At 39.1% G+C, this 14,594-nt stretch overlaps 1 long non-coding RNA gene across 1 annotated transcript; it reads right to left on the minus strand.

The window, feature by feature from the left end:
- Positions 1-8,142: 8,142 nt before the first annotated feature.
- LOC146589430 (uncharacterized) lies at positions 8,143-13,698 on the minus strand. The gene is made up of 4 exons (XR_014897177.1): positions 13,541-13,698; positions 12,513-12,674; positions 10,557-10,697; positions 8,143-8,848 (listed from the first exon to the last, which is right to left on the minus strand). It is a non-coding gene; the product is annotated as an uncharacterized LOC146589430 (long non-coding RNA).
- Positions 13,699-14,594: the final 896 nt, after the last annotated feature.

The raw sequence follows: 14,594 nt of genomic DNA on the forward strand, positions 1-14,594 counted from the left end.
CACACAACTAAATGAAAGGAAATTAAAAATATGAGTATCTACATAATTCACAGCCAGTAAATGGTGGAGAATAACAGGCTTTCAGCAACTTTCAGACCTCAGCCAAGCTTCTAATAAAAGTAGGGATATGCAGTTTTGACTTGCAATTCCAAGATCTATCCAAAGACCTAGAAGCCCACAGTCAACACAAGTACCAGGGCAGAGAACTTTGRCAGCCATCAGCAAGAGCAAATTCAGCCAGCCCAAGGGCACAGGGAAATAACAGCTGACAAGACTGGAAAGAGAGGTCAAGTATGCCAAAATTCCTTGGTTCCTGGGTCAGCTTGAAAGACATGGCAGTCAAGCAGCGTTGCTCCTGTCTATTGGCCACCTGCTGTGGAGTGATGGGTCTCTAGTGTTTGCATCTCGGTGTGTGTGGCATCTATAAATGCAGGACTTCATAAGCGTCTCTGAATAACTGTAAAACAAAAAAAAATGATGCTCTAAAGGAGAGGGAACTCTCCTTTTGTTCTGTTTCCCTGATATCACACTTTTTTCTGAGGCCTTCGGATGTCTATGGTTAAATTCTTGGCCCAAATTCTCATCCCTGACAGTGGTGCAGTTGCTAAAACAATATCAAAAGAGAAAAAATTTATACTTTGCCTAATATTCACTTTTTAGTTTTTCCAAGAATTATAAACTCCTTTTGGTGCTTATTTTGCTTCCTTTCAATGACTTGTTTAGGAYGTTAGGACATTAGGAGGATCTCTCTTTGCTCATCTTCTTCCATGCTCTCCATAGTCCCCATGGTCCCACAAGGACTTATTAATTAAATTCTCTCAATACACTGTCTTCTCTCTCTGACTATCTCTGTCTTCTGTGCTGCTGCTTGCATACATTGCTGAGAGGAATCAGAGAGAGCAGAGTACCAAATAAAAAAAATCCCTCCAGGAATGTAGTGTTCGATTATACAGAGAAAACCGATAGTTTAGATTGCTCATCTTTATTTCCCAGAGGATACCTCAAATGTCTTTGTTCTTTGGCTTTTTAAAAAGATTTTCCTTTTCTGGTAAAATCATTTTACCAGTGAACTGCAAGCCAGGCTTTTGGTCACATTTACCTGCTCTTTCATTATTAGTTGTTGCATACTGGTCTTTTCCATGCTCTGTCTCTGACAAACAGATCCAGGGTGACCCCATTAGCAGCACTCCCTCCCCATGGCTTTGTGCCTGGGTTCTAGGACCCTCCATGAACCTCTCATACTTCATACAAAGCAACAACAGATTCTCCTCACAAAGTGTCATAAATGCATTACTATTGATAACAGTGATGATGAGATCCCTAGAGAGGCCAGGAAAGGAATGAAAGGGGGCCTAAAGCCTCCTCTCATCCTAACATGCTGTACCTGCTTTATGGACAAAGAACAACTTCTGCTCCCAGAGCTGTCAGTCAAAGTCAGTTTCCTCAGTGTTAAAGTTACTATAAAAAAACAACAGAATAACTCTTAAAAACATAAATGCTAAGTGCAGTAGGAGACATAATTCACCAAGGATTTTAAGATGTGAGTTCCCTGCCTCTTTCAAAGTTCATACATTTGTATTATTCATAAGCATCATGCATATGTTATATGTGCATGTATACACATTTTGGTATGTACAGTATTTTGCTTTTATCTAAATAGAAAACTGTAATAGGGAAGATGAAAGTGCATCTACCCTCTTACACTTCACAGTAGTAACCTGGCATTACCTCTAGTTTGCTGTCTTCCCAGCTGGCTAGATACTGTATTGTTTATGCTGGATGTCCTCCAAGATTAATAGCATCATCTGTATAGTTTTAAAACTCTTGCTAAATCTCTCTGTTTTGAAATTTGATTGTGCCCAATCTTCATTATTTTAATCATTTAATGTATGATAATTAAGGTTTAATTAGATCTAACAGATCCTGAGTCAGCCCAACATATTCACATCCATCTGAAAGCTGTGGGAAGCCTAAGACAGAAAGGGTTGATTCTAAGCTGTTTTTCAGTCCAGAGACCAGGTATTATTTTTGCCACTGACTTATGTTTGACTGCAGGCAAGTCATTTATCTTTCTGTTTCTCCAAAGGATTCCAGCTTGCCGCGTGTACAGCCTCACTGGGTCTCAGTACAGGTTGACATCTTTGCACACAAATGTTACGAAAATAACAGTAACAACCCACAGCCTATTCAATATGCAGCTGCCTTCTAAATGGAACTGACTGCTGTTTATATAGAGTACACGAAGAAAGACCGTGACCAAAGCAGCCTCTAAATATGCATGTTGCCTCTGCGTAAAACAGAACATAAAACATGCCTCCTCAATCCCTTAATATCAAGTTCTGCCAAGATTTTGGTACTTCCTGGGTGACAGACTCACAGCCTATACAGAGAGATACCTTCCACTTCGTGTGCACTATGTAGCCCTATCTGAGCCATGCCTGTCACATCCTAAAAATGCTGTTGCTGCAATGTGTGCAGGCCTGGTCTCTCCATCCCCAGCAGAATGTCTCCCCAGAGACACAGTCAAATCCAGAAGTACATCTCCAATTCTGCCTACCTCCTGGTTTCAAGGAAGGATCTCTCTCTGCCTAAAGTTAATTGCCAGTCACCTCTTCTGAAGATGAAGCAAGCAGCTATCATGTTTTCCTTTCAAAGACCAAACCAGATTGCCTTGCTTCACTTCTCCATCACCTTAACCCAGCACTTCAGTGGTTAGAGGATTCACCTAGGATGTAGAAGACACAGATTCAATTCATTCCTCCAAAAGATAGATAGACCCATTTCTACGGGGCATACTCCAGTTCCACAAGGGTTTCACAAGGGGACCTTCAGCTCCTCCTAAAAGTTTTTCTCTTTCTCCAAAATATAAATGACAGAACATTGATCCTGAGAGAAATCACAGCTTGCCAGTCTACTGGCTAGGGCTGTCACCTGAGAGTGAGGAGACCTGGTTCTCCTCCATGCCCCAAGGACTACTTCTGTATCTTATCTGGTGATTTTTCTTTATGTGTAAAATAAGTAAGTGCAGATTACCCTTCTGAGGAGTATAAAGGTTCTCTGGCACCTTCCTTGCAACAGCAAGTGGTCTGGTGAAAGACCAAGACCACCATACAGATAACAAATCAAACCTTGACTTAATTCATCATAAAAACAAAGTAGGAAGAAACAAAGATATGCAGAAACCTGCCATTTTCATATCTACAAGAAAAACATGCATGTTAACGCCCCTCAACCTGATAAAAGACTTCTCCAGCATTACACGCAGCTGGCCAAATGTGTGGGGCTATTCACTTGGTATTAATGAACATATGCTCAAAGGAAGACACAACAGGTGTGACAAAAAGAGCATGCATTTGGTCCAGCCAAAGTGTCCTGTACACATGTGAAATTAATAGGTTACAGAACAAGTAACCACTAATAACCGCACTTCTCTCAAACATAGCTTTTTGCAGCAGGAATGGCTTTGTGGAGTCAGCAGCCAGCCTTCTCTGAAAATGGTTCTAATAGACTAATTGAAGACCAAATAAAAAATCCCCAGAAAAATAATTCCTTTAGGGGAAAAAAGTGAAAAAGACAGAGATACAGGATTTCTACCAAACATGGAGCTAGAATTTAGATTTTAGGCCTTAGGAGAAAAAGAAAGCCTCCTGTATTTCTAAATTCCTTTGAACATTTTCAGATCTGTAAAAAATACTCAACTAGAATTACTGTAATCAAAATAATACAGTGTATATTTTTGTAATCTARTTTGGAGATTCTTTGTACTCCCCAAATGTAACACAGGCTCATTTTTAGGCAGAAAACATTTTTGTTGTCGATTTTTTTCTCTGGAGAAAATACAGTTTTAAACGAAGTGCCAGATGGAGTCTTAAATTTAAGCTAGTTCGTAGCTCTTAGAACCTAAAGAATAATCTGAGAGTTTGCAGTGTTCTCACTACTCCAACATCCAGTCTTTTCCATCGAGCCAGTTCTGATCACTGAGCACCGTTCAGCTGCTGCCTTGCTTTTTGTTACGCTTTCAACAAAGCTGCTGAGCATTTCTGACTCAGGTGGGCAGAGCACAGCACACCCCAGTAGCCATGGCCACAGACGGGGAGGATCCAGCAGGAGCTGGTGTTGCCAAGGAAGAATTTGTCAGAGCAGAAGCTCCATGCCAAGCGGTGGGAAAGGGAGGAGCAGACCAAAATCACCAGCAACCTGGTCTGTGGGAGGAAGAGCATGGTGGGAATTTTTTGGTTGGTGGCAAAGCACCAAGGCAAAGAAAAAGGGTGCCTCAATGCTGTATGCACTCAAATTTGAAGAGCCCTCTGAACATCCTTTAAGCTGTTTTGTCTCATTTACTTGGAGAGACAATATGCTGGAGATATAAACTGTTCTGTGAATGCTGGAAAGGTGCCAGGAGCTGTGTGAGCAGGGTGGARGAGAAGGACATGCCCAGTAAAATCTCAAATTTTCTGGGGAGTGGCACGCTGCACACGTGCCAGGAAAGGTTTCTCATTTTACAGTGGAGGTACAGGTATGTCAGTTTAGCTTCCTCCCAGAGAATCTGAARGAAAAGTCTTCCCTGAGTTTTGTGCTTAGCTGTTCTGAGAACTGAGTTTGATATTTGAAACTGAATGCCCATGCACTAAGAGCTGAAAAGTGTTTCAGCAAAAACTGAACACTAAACCAGGTTTCCCTCAGCACCAGCCAGCTGTAGGAGATGGAGAAAATAAATAGCTTGGACAGCTCGTTCAGTGCTGAATAGCTGTAGCATATGCAACTTTGACCATGGTGTTCAGGATATCTGGAAAATTTCTTCCTGCTTCAGCACCAATCATAGCCCTAGCTGTACACTTGAAAATCTTCATTTCGTTTTCTACCATGCATATGACTCCCCCTCAGTCTGCCTCTCCTTTTCAATAGCTGCTGAATGCAATACAATCTTCCAGACTATCTATGAATTTACACAAAAGTCCAAATTCTTTTTACCAAGGCTCTACTACTCGCTTCTGCATTCAGGGTGCAAATCATCTTGGTCTTGGTACACATCTGAATCCATGGCCTAGCAAGTCCTGTATGTTGCTGTCTCCATACAGTTTCTTTGTATTTGCAGGCATGAGCTGTAACCACCTATGGTTACACTTTAAGTACAAGAAAAACGGCATTGTAAAAATCTGGAGCAGATCAGCAAATTTTTTGTGAAATTTAAAGGATCTTACAGCATTCTGAAGTTAGGTCTACTGCTATTATTGCTACATGCATGCCACTTATCATTTCAAAGAGATCATTTGCTCACAGCCTAGTTGCGGTCTAATTAGCCTAGCCAGAAGCCTGCCAAGTTTGAAAAAAAAAATAAATGTTTAACTGACAAGTGAGAYATTAACTATTTGAGAGATCATAACATCCATAAACTTGTTAGTCTTCTTCAGTAGTTTAACTTTCTTCTCACATAAAACAGATTTTCAACTCAGGTAATAAAAAAAACATCTTACAGAATCCAAAAGTTAGTAAAAGAAGAGAAGCTGCCCTGTGAGACCTTGGGCCTGGAGTTTTTTCTTCAAAAATCTTCCCTCAAGGCTTAGGCTTTCAAAGCCTACTCTAAATAAATGAAGAAAAAGATTGGTTTGGGAAGTCCAGCCATGGCTTGCAAAGGACAGGGTGGAAGCTCTGTCCCTTYCTTGGCCTCAGGTTTTCCATACGACCACAGGCAAGCCACGGAGACATTTGCCAGAGAGCTTTGTCCCTGCAGAACCTAATCTGACAGGACTGGGTGTAGATGTTAATTTGCTCCTGACCTTTATACAACTGTAAAACTGTAACCTGGCCACACTGTAAGTACTCCTACTAATTTTACACTTCCTGGGGCTTATCTATTATGCAGAAACAGACAGGCTTCACAAGCTGGGAAGATGTACAAAAGACTAGCTTTTTATCACAGTACAGTAATATATACGTATGTTTTTTGTTTTGTTTTGATTTTTTTTACATCAATGGTATCCTTTTTAGATAATTGACTACAGAAGATCTACAGAAACTTTCCCATCTGGATAAGCTATCCACCTTCAGGGAGAAGCTGACAGCCAAAAAACCAAAAAGTAGACAATAATACTTCTTTTTTCTTTTTTTTCCTGCAGCTAAACTAATTTGTAAAACACATAACACTCACATTATTTTATAGAGCAATAAAGATCCCCCCAGATGGTCCTAAACCTCCATAACTTATAACAATATTTTTAAAACTTTGTGATACTGGGTTGGTTTGAAATACACGCATAGATTAAAAAATCCATTTGCTTATAGTTAGCTTTTTTTAGACTAGATTTACTCATCCCACCACACCCAACTAGATCTTTAAAATGTCAGGTAGCTAGGAGGAGGACATAATAAGAAAGCGCAAATATCTGATGAATATAAATACCAAAGCAGGAGATTCTCCAGTCAGAGTGGAAAAGGGTCTGTACCATTAGTTTTGTTACAGGTATTGACATGAGCACATCTCACAGCCCGGTTGTACTTTTTGGATGAGGAAACAGCCCTTTACTGGTTCCCAAGAGAGTATAACCGAGACCTCGAGATCTCATTACTAAATCAGATGAAACTCTTATGTWATTATATGAATTGATACAGAGCAAAGGGATTGCAAAGATAGTAACACATTCTGGAGATTCTGAGAGAGAAAGTGGTGTTCAGYGTGGGAAGGAAGAGGCAGGACAAGAAAAATCAAGTTGTTCTGCCCAAAGTAAAACAAGTGGCTTTTTGTTCGATTGTTTTAATGGACTTGCAATCTTTGTCTCCTGAAATCTCCTTTGCCATGATAACCACAGGTTCTCTTCTGAAACCCACTCTCCATATAGGGCACACGCTATGCTCACTCAAAATCTCTATGCATACATTGGCTGGCTGCTCCCAACTGCTATATAAAGCCCAGCTTCCACCTGCCTTTTCCTCAGTGCAGGCATTTAATTATGCTCTTTGTCCTCTGTACAGCTGCAGTTTTTCACAAATCTTATTTATCTGGAGATTTCAGCTCCTCTTTTAAATTGGTTGAAATTGGGTTCCATAGTTTTTAAGGGGAATTGCTGAATGATTGAGAAATAAGCAACACAACTTCATAAACTTCATTTCAAAGGCAACCAGGCTAAAAAATGCCAGTTTTTAATTTCTGCTCCTGTTCATGCCAAATGTTGTCTAACATTTCAGCAGCAATCTGTGGCCCTGAGAGCCTCTTTCAATATCCTATCAAGAATATAAAGTAAATTGTAATAAATGTAGTCAGTATAAAATGAAATGAGACAAAATTGGTTGCTGGGATGTAAAACTGAAGTTGACAGGCATTTGAGAGGAGACTTGCAAGAAAATGCTTATTTTGTGCATTTCTTTGGGGCTTAGCAGCCTGGAGCTGTCAAGATGGTTTCGCACATGCTCAGCAGCAAAATAAGGGAACTGAGCGATTTACCAGTGGAAAATGTAAGTTCCTACTGCATTAAGGAAACCTTGAAGAGGTGGGAACAAGGTTGGAAATACCTATTAATACTTGTAAGTGGAATAAAGTTGTTTAAAAGTTGTTTAAATATGCATTTAAGGGTCTAAGTTTCCCTTGTAAAATTATATCCTGAATTTCTTTAGTAGATTGTCGTGAAAAATCTTAATAAAAATCKTGTGAAAATCTAAATTAATTAGTTCTCCTTCACTTATACCCCTTTTGAACTATTCAGACGACTGTAAGAGATTAATGAGACATATTTTTCTGCTGTAGAAATTGTTGTTCCTTAGACCATCTTGTATAATATTTGAGGTGCTGTATCATTCCACTTTTAAGTATGAAATGATTAGTCAAACACACAACTCACTGTATTAATAATTCCTTGGATTACCTTTTAAAAATAAAATTGATCCCTTTAACAGCAAATGTTAGTTAAGAGTCTGCATATATTATACAGCAGCTAAGCTCTTTCATTTTTGAGGTCTTCCAGAAATCCTCAGGGTGTACCCTATGTAACTGGTAATTTAAATTCTTGCAAATTATGAGTTCACTTTATCACTTCTTCTGATGCCTTCAACTCTAAAAATTATTACTTATTTCTAAAGAATGTAAATAAAATAAATAATTTATTGTTTAAAAAAMCAGATAAACTAACTGAGGATAAATGCATACAAGACAAGAAAATTTGAAATTAAGTGGCAGAGAAGATTTCAAACAAGACTTTATGGAGCCTTTTTCCTGACAATCAACATTAAAATAACATTAGCTAGCACATTCAAATAAACAAAAAATAAATCCAAAAAAAATCAAAGTAGATATAATAGAATGATGTTAGTCCCAAGTTTGCTTCAAGACATCCTGTCTCTTCTGGTATCACTTTTTAAGTATTACCTTGTTCACTCAAGAACAGTTATACATAAAGGAAATGAATACAAGCTAAAGAGAGTTCCAAGTTCCCAAAATCCAGTATCCATTGTTTGCAAAAAGAAAAGAATTGTTTTCATTTACAAGCCAAAAGAATTATTCAAGATCTAATAATTCAAGGTGTAATTTAGTCCTCTATAGAGGACCAGGACAAGGCTGATCATAGAATCAGTAAGGTTGGAAGGGACCTCTGGAGATCAKCTAGTCCAGCCCTCAAATGAGTGGCCCATACGGGGATCGATCCATGACCTTGGCAYTATTAGTAYCACACTCTAACCAACTGAGCTAAACATTTATCACCAGTTAATTTATCAATGCTGTTTTAAATTCACTTGAACTCACGCTTTCAGCCCTGGAGGTGCGAAGTCTGGTCAGTGCTCTCAGGTGAGGTGGTGGCCATCACAACTTCATACATTCCAGGACAAAACATGTCCATTTCAGCACCACCTMTCCTGCTTTCTGTAGAGAGAAATAGAGAAGAAAATATGTGTGATATGCTTTTTCAATATATCTTTGGAAGACACACAAATACCTCAGCACTGGGCAATGGGTTGAAAATGAGAATATAATAAAACTATAAAATATAAACATGTATATGCCACTTGCAGGCCTCTCTCTAGCTGAGTGTTTTCAAACACTTATGTTAAATCTCCTTTTTGCTGCTGATGGCTGAGGATATTTCATTTGATGTTTTCACAGTTCTGATGACTGCAGCAGCATTCCAGAAATGTTCCTTAGCTGAATCTCAAAATAGTCTGATTAATCAAGCTTATTCGAGAGTGTTGAACTTTGTTCTTCCACGTAGCTTTTGAGTTTGCATTTAATATTGTCAAATCAACTCAGATACAACACAGAAATAAACTAATTTTTCTATGGGAAACTAAATACACCCAAAGCAATCCTTAGCTGCCTGTTTTCAAAATGAGCTCTCAGCTCTTCAAAAATTTGCACAGTTTTACACTAAATATATAGGTACTCAAATGTCACTGACACACTCAAACACTATAATGAGAGGAACCAAATGAGATCCATATATGGAACTACATTTTACACATAATAGTCTCATCACCTAGGCCTCTTAAACCCTCCTCCTAGTTAACTGCTTACTGAAATTCATTGCAGTCCTTTAAATACAGCCAGGTTCTGATGTTCTACCCCATTTCATACACTAAGGATCAACATTTCTTTAGATTATATTAAGCTTTCAGTAACACCTGTGCAAACTCACTGTTAATCATACCTTTCTGGAACTTCTTCTAAACAAAGAAGAACACAATTTAGCTTTCTTTTTCTGAACTGTTAGTAGGGAGCAAAAAGCCATGCTAATTTATTTTGATCATTTGGTGACAAGTTCTGTGAAAGAAGTTGACATTTTACATCACTTCTTTTTAGATTCAAAGAGCACATTAACTTACAATTTATCAGTTCTATTTTGTTTATTTGGTGAGTATTCTGACATTCTTCTTGGATACTTGTCCCTTTGATTTCTGAATGTTTGCAAACATTTTTACTTATTTTCATTAAAATGACCTTTGCATTTTACTGACAGATAGTAGAATCTGAGAAATCATCCTTGCAGACATTTGCAGTCATGCACTCCCTCTCTTCCCCTCTCCCTCCAATGTATATATATAAACTGGCCYATATCCAAAATCATTTGAGGATTTTAATCCAAGGTACAGGATTACTTAAACAGGACTTGCTGGTACTTTGATACTTCAGCTAAATGTGTCATTTTTTATAAAACTAAACTATGGACAGACAGGGGAGGAGCTGAGAGCAGACTCGAAGGAGATCTTCAATGAAGCAGAGCATGTGAGATCTAGTAATTCTAACTACTTTCCATGCAGTGATGGAAAATAGYAGCTATATCCACAACTTACATTTTTTTTACCACTGGCACTTGACACACAGTCAGAACCCATCTTATTTTTGACCACTGGGGAAAAAAAAAGAAAAATCTAAAATTCATAAATTCATCCTTCCTGCACTAAAATATCTCAGTTTGCCCTGAAAAGAAAGTGTGACAGGTGACTCAAAAACACAATTAGACTTAACAAAAGAGAGAAATGAAATATATACCTTCTCATCCACTCATTCTATGAGCAAACCTTAAAGTTGGACTTATAAATCAGAGGCTGTGGCCAAAGAAAGAAATGAAACTCACTAGGACATCTTTCCTAAAAATTTTGATGAAAGGCAGTAACACTCCAAAGGTCTTGAAATTTTGATGAAAGGCAGTAACACTCCAAAGGCCTTGCTTTTGTCTGTTGGGAGCTGGGCTCTCTGGAAGCTCAAGAAGACTGTCCTATATACAAAATAATCATGTAATCTGAGTATCAACATGGAAAAGTATGTAAGAAATTAACAACAGTTAGGATTTTGAGAAAGCAGCTTTCAGAAAAGTAGCTCCTGACAGCAGGACACAAGACAACAGAGCTGCTAATTCTTCTTTTTTCCCCCACAGGTATAGATTTGCAGAATCATCTCCTGGTCTCCAGAGAAATGCCCTTTGATGGGCTGCCTTTCCTGATTTTCCTCTTCGTAGGAAAAAACAGTCAGAACATCTCTATTTTCTAACAGCAGCTGGTTAGCCCGGAGAGAAAACATCACTGTGCTTTCCAGTTCCTGACAGGAATTATCGTCTTTTAAGATARCTATTCCTACTGACTTCCTGGACTGCCTTCCCTGGCCTGGGTAAGGGTAACCCTTCCCAAAAAACCYGTCATCCTCCTTTTGTGAGTGGATAACCCTTCCTTGCTACCCACTCACTTTTAATTGGATACAGTTAGGCAGAGGGAGGAATAACTAAATACCTACGGCAGAAAAGAYGAGAGAGAAGAAAGAACTAAATGCTGTGTTAGGAGGGGGAATGAAAGATATCTGAGGTCATTTTCTTTTATTTCCCTCCACTTCTTCCTCTCACAGGAAAAGAAAATACAGTGAGAAGCAATATACATAAATATACATATATATACTTTTATATGGAAATATGTCTAGCTCTACAAATGAATTTTTGCTTCTAGACGTTGACAAGTATGCCTGACAGTCTGAGATAGTGAAAGTGCAAGTCATCGAACAAAAAGCTGTGTGGAAAGCAGCAGAGAAAATGTATTGGAAGAAAACGGAAACTGCTTAAAGCGTTTCTTTTCAAGAGACTAAATTCCCTGGTCAAAACTGCAATAAGCAAGACAAAACACAACATTCCTCACTGGGGGAAAAGTGCAGGAAATACAAGAATAGAAGACAGCAGGCAAATATCTGTTCAAGAGACAGCATATGCAAAGGTGAGTAATATCTAATTCCTTGGATCTGTTTCAAATGGCAGCGTTCATGAAATCCAGAGAAGTGGAAATGGTGTTTGGCAAAAATAGCCTACTTGAAGGAGAATGAGTGCAGATTCTATTGACATATGGGGCTGTTAGCAAACAAAAACTCTGGTTAGTGGCAATTAAGGTTGTTGCAGGAGACATTCCATTCACTCCAAAAACAGAAGTAATGGAAGAGTGAACAGAATCATAGAAAGACTGATGTTTTTCTTCCACAAAACTATTAATACTGCCCACAGTATTATCAACAGCCTACTTCACAAGGATTTCACCTATATTTCCAGAGATATCAAAAAGCAATACTTACCTACGCTTCCTATAACATATACTCCATATATTCTTTATGTACTTTTAAGAGTTATTGTTTTTCCTGTATCAATTCATTTTTCATCAAGCTACCACAAAATATTCAAGTAGCACTCAAAATGTATAGTCTATATTTGGGCTAATGCCATTTCAAAGAGACTTTTCTACAAAATAAAGGTTTAAAGCCTATGTTAAAAATGAACTCTGTAACATAACTTCAAGCAAGTTGCAGCAAATGCTGTGCCATGATACCATCTGTGTTCAAGTACAGCTCTCATCCTATTGCTTCCTAAAGTGGAAAATAACGATAAAAAATAAAAACAGATGAGATGAAGAATTCTGTATTGGAATATATCRTGAACCTGAGCCCTACAATGCTTGTTAAAAGAAGAACTCCCCTTTATCTGCATACCCATACAAAGTTATCACTGTGGAAACAGAAAGGATGTGTTCTTCACATTTAAATTAAGCAACAACGATTTTCTCACCTGACAGAGCTAGTAAACTCTGATGAGCTCTGCTCTACCTGATATTCCCCACTGCTCAGAATACTTTGCTTTTTTCAGCTCTCTTCATAAGCGTTCCAGAAATATTCCACAGGAAAACGAGTGAAATTCTTTAAACTCTGGAGTAAATGGAAGGCACTAGAACTGAAGAGAAATCAAAAGAATATCCCACTGTTAAATCAATGTCCAAGATAACAGATGTTTCTAGACAAAACTTATACAGAGAAAAATGTACATTACAACAAACCTCAACATACCTCCTAGGCCATGAAAAGAGTTATAATAGATCCATAAAAGCTACAGGTAAAATGGCACCACAGAAAATGTAACTGTTCTTTGTATGATACATTTTTAGAATAAATTTTAAAAGTCCTATTCTTACAAAGACAACCTTGTCACAAGGAACTTAAAGCCTTTCTGATATTTAATCAAAGTGTAGGATAGCTTTTTTAAAGATTTGGGGGGAAAACCCTATTTTTTGTGATTTTATCAAATTCTGAGGCCTACAGCCATTTCATCAGTTCAGGGAGAAAGACAAACAGCATGCCAATAAGTTACCCAGAGTGCATAGATGGAAAATACATTGAAAAAAAGGAGATGCAGGAAAGAATAGGAGGCACAACACATACAGCAGTAAGTTTGCAGAACTTCTTTACACCATTTTCTCTCATAYCATAGTAACCTATTCCTGACCAGGAGCAGGTCACTTGACAATAATACAAATATATTTATAGCTTCTTCTTTCTTTCCCAGAAGCAAGTATCTCTCTCTTCCTATGCTATTCCCACATACTGTCCAACCAACAGGTTTTTATGACTCTGTCTACACAAATACATGTTCATCCTGCGTTTTGGCTATTTCTGCATGAGATATTTTTAATGAATACTCAAGCAGGTATTTGTGATCCAAGCATGAGTTGCTCAAAAAGCTACTGTTGACTGATTTCCAGTTAATGCTCTACAGCTGAGATACTATAGCCAACCATGTAATCATGATTTAAGAGTTTATACCTTGCATTAAAAAGGAATAAGGTGGAGTGCTCACTGGGATCTCCCACAAATACAAGAGCTTCAAATAAGTCCATAAGAGGGAATCTCCCTCTTCCAGAGATGTTCATATTCCATCACTTTATCAGATGCAGGATAAATCTGTAAATATATATACATATACATATACATATATATATATATATATATATATATATATATTCATTCCCATGCCCTCTATTGTAACTGACCATTTTCAAAGAACAGATGCTTTCTCCATCTTCCCTGAAGGCATATAAACCACAGATGATAAACCTCAGCATCCTGAAATTGTTCCCTAGCTCAGGCTACTGTTAACACATCAAATTCACATTCAGGTATCTCCGTTGCTTCCAGTCAGATCCCAATGTCAAACTGAAGTCTCTACGTCTTTCTCTGTGAGATGGCGCTGGACTCCAAGTCCAGAAGGAAGCATACGAGAGCTTAGGACACTGTGTACTTGAGACAGAGAATCAAGTTGGGACATACTCTTCAGAAGAAGTGAATATAGACTTTTATAGCCTGCAGGAAACACTTCAAAACTCTCCTTTTAAGAGAGGATTTCCAGCAACAGCAATATTCATTATTTTAATACATTTCCTACTCCTTTCAGCACCTTCTCATCACCTTCAGCGCGGCGCTGSCCCAGGCGCCCTGCAGCGACCCTCGAGCCGGTTCGACCCTCCAGCCCGCCCCCCGCTCCCGGTCCGGGACCCGGGACCCCGCACCCGGCGCGGCCGCCGCTCAGCGCCGGCAGCTCGTCACAGAGCCCCGCGCTCGCCGCGAMCTCCCCGGTCGGTTTCGCGCCCCCAAGCGCCCCCTCCAACGCTGCCTCCATCCGAGCAGCCCTAAATCGCGGCCCTGCAATGGGAAACGTGCCAGAAACTCAGGAGGAAAGCTGGGGGGGGGGGGCACTTCTTTTTTTAATTGGAAGATCTTAAAAATCTCGGAGCCCGCAGCCAGGGGTGGAAACACAAAGCCGCGGCGCGCAGGCAGCGCCCGTGCGCGGCGAGCGAGGGGCCCCCACACGAGCCCGCCT

Source organism: Rhea americana, unplaced genomic scaffold, assembly GCF_003343005.1.
Source record: "Rhea americana isolate MKP2758 unplaced genomic scaffold, rheAme1 scaffold_46, whole genome shotgun sequence".
Classification (NCBI taxonomy): Eukaryota; Metazoa; Chordata; class Aves; order Rheiformes; family Rheidae; genus Rhea; species Rhea americana.